We start from the raw sequence: 3,092 nt of genomic DNA, 5'->3' as shown, positions 1-3,092 counted from the left end.
AATTACCGAAAATCAAAAAAGACGTTACAAGAATTAAGCCTATTCACAAATGTATATAAGCAAGTTTCTGATTTAAAATTCCGCTGTTTTTCTGATATCTGTATTAAAACAACGACTGATTTACTTGGACCCACTGTCCAGGACAAATAGGGGTTATTGTTGTGTGTTTGTGATGATTGAGCTAACTTCTACACACACCAATGAACCAAAACTCTATGACAACCTTGTTAATAGCATGTTGTTACAGTTTTCAAATGCAGTACAACAGAGATTCTGCTTGGCAGGGATTCTAATAGAACTTGACAAGACTCCAGTAGTATGTGTCCCCAGCTGTTTATACACACTCAAGCAATACCTGCAAATTACGGGCAGGCAGGTGGTGCCTGATGTACGTTCCAACTGGTAGAGATAGGCACATTTGCTGGCTAAGACATCAATGTGAGTTCACTACAGTGTCCATCAAACAACTGTAACACAATTCTGACCTTGCAACAAAGGACAGTTATCCTGCTAGAAGATGTCATTAGCATAGGGGAAGACTTCAAGCATGAAGTGATGCAGGTGATCCACAATAATATTCACGTAGTTGACTGCTGTCAAGATGCCTTTGATTACCACCACGGATCCCATGGAAGCCCAACTAAATGTACCACATAGCATAATTGTGCCATCACCAGCCTGCATCTGTGGTGCTGTGTATGTTTCGTGCAGCCATTCGGCTGGATGACAGCATGTGAGGACCCAGCCATCAACCTAGTGTAACGAGAAATGTGATGCATTCAACAGGCAATATGTTCCTACTGATCCATGGTGAAAAATCAGTGATGCTGTGCCCACTGCAATCGTGACTGACGATGCCATTGGGTCAACACAGGAACATGTAGGAGTTGTGTCATGTTGAGCTCCATGTTCAACGATGGCCTTTGATTTGTGTGCTCTGAAACACTTGTGCCTACACCCCAATTGTACTCTGTTGTCAGATCTGCTATAGATCACTGCCCATCCCAGATTACACAATGGAGGATCCTCTGACCTCTACATTTTGTGATGAGACTCGGTCATCCAATACCATACTGCTCACTTGTTATTTCACCATTCTTCTATCACTTTCAATAGGTGCTCATGACAGTAGTATACAAACAGGTGACCAGCTGCACCATTTCAAAGATTCTTGTTTCCAGCCACAGTACCACAACAATGTGCCCTCCCCCTTATATCAGTGGATTCCCTCATTTGCGGTCCGTATCTTCGCTATAATGACTGACCATTCATCTGTGTTCTGCTCTTACATTCTTTCCTTATTGCGTTACGTGTCCGCAGCACCACCAGGAGGCATTCAGTCTCATAGTGGGCAGTGGTCATAATGCTTTGGCTGATCAGTGTATACGGAGCTTGCAACTTTGAAAAGAGCAACAGGAGAGACCTTTGCCAATATGTTGAGAAATGCTTCCTCAAAGATGGTTTGGTCTGCAGAATCATATCAGATAATGGACTGCAGTTCGGGTTGGGTCAATGGGAGGGTGTGTTGAAATATTACAGAGTAAAACTGGTGTACATATCAACATGTCACCTTCATCAAATCCTACCAAATGTGTGATGCATAATTTGGGTAGTTTATGCAGATTGTACTGCTTGAAGTGACACACCACCTGGTATGTGTTTCAACATGATTTTCAGAATGTCATAAATGATCTCCCACATTCCGCCACATGACTGCCACCGATTATGGTTCTGTGAAACTAACCACAACATGACAAAATCAGAGATTTGATCAATTTTCCTCCCCAATGGAAGTTACATCACAAGGAGATCATTCAGTGACCATACACAACTGGCCATGGGCAAGTGTGAAGAGAAGATCAACATAAAGGCAGAGCCCAGAACCTATCATGTGAGGGTAAAGTTCTCATTTGGGCACATAGATTATCAAACAACAATGCAAACAGTGTTAGAAATTCTTCTCCCTGTACGTGGATCTGCTACAGTCGAGAAGGATCCTGTACCCAAATGTCCTGGAGTTAGAGTCCACAAATACTGGAAAAGTATATGAGCAGCAACTTGTCGCGATCATTAAAACATGTCTAGAGTATAAAAAAGTGTGAAAACAACACAAAGTGGGGACAAGTGTCTCCGCATATAATTAGACAGAGAAGTCAATAGCACAGCAAGATAGATGAGAATAAAAGTTCTGCCAACAGGGTATTAAGATGGTTGGATTCTTTTTGCGACTTCTTCAGGGATGGATAAGATTACTTAGAAGCGTAGTTTGCTAAATTAATTTGTTGTATCCACACCAATATGGTGCCAACCATGTCAACAGAAGACAGTCTAGGTAGGTCCACATCAAAGTATTGTTGACTTTTTATGTAACACTAGAGAAGCATCTGAAACACCAAGTTTTCCTGTGTGATTTAAGAATGCCATTTACTGACAAACCACTGTGCCTGTTCCAATGCAGAATGATTTCACTGTACAGTGCACGAGATGGTTGGCGACCAACACTTTTTTTTCCTCAGGTCTGATGTAGCTTAAGATGCCATCAAATGTCTACTGGCATCTCCTACATGACCATGCTGATTTTCAAGGTGTCATGGCCCTCCAGTGTCACCACAGCTGGGCCCAACGCCATTGGGGCCAGGTATCCAGAGTATCAGTCGCACATGGCCAAACCAAGGGCCACATAGGGTCGCCTCCACCTGGCCACTTTATTTTGGTAGCACCATGCACAGCACTGTTCAATGAAAGGTCAGACCATTGACACACTAAGCATCTGATGTAAATGCATTTACCAACAGCAAGCCTGGCCCCGGCATACAGCCCACAGAAACAACATGGCCTGTGGATAAAACAATGGTCACTCCAAGGCAATATGACAACTACCTCTCACAATAATCCTGCTAACTTCAAGCCACAATACTCTCACCGCTCATGGAGATGACACCTGAAGTTCCCTGCTGCGATACTGCCTCACCACATGTATTCCACCAAATGTTCCACACCTACTGCAGTCTTCCACAAACACTGGATTGGACGTTTCGCCATGACAATAATCTGTGTATAGTGCTTGTGTTAAGTGCTTTGTTTCATACATT

The sequence above is a fragment of the Schistocerca piceifrons genome, chromosome 2 (assembly GCF_021461385.2).
Source record: "Schistocerca piceifrons isolate TAMUIC-IGC-003096 chromosome 2, iqSchPice1.1, whole genome shotgun sequence".
Classification (NCBI taxonomy): domain Eukaryota; kingdom Metazoa; phylum Arthropoda; class Insecta; order Orthoptera; family Acrididae; genus Schistocerca; species Schistocerca piceifrons.
The sequence above is the reverse complement of the archived record's forward strand: the minus strand, read 5'-3'. Positions refer to the sequence as shown.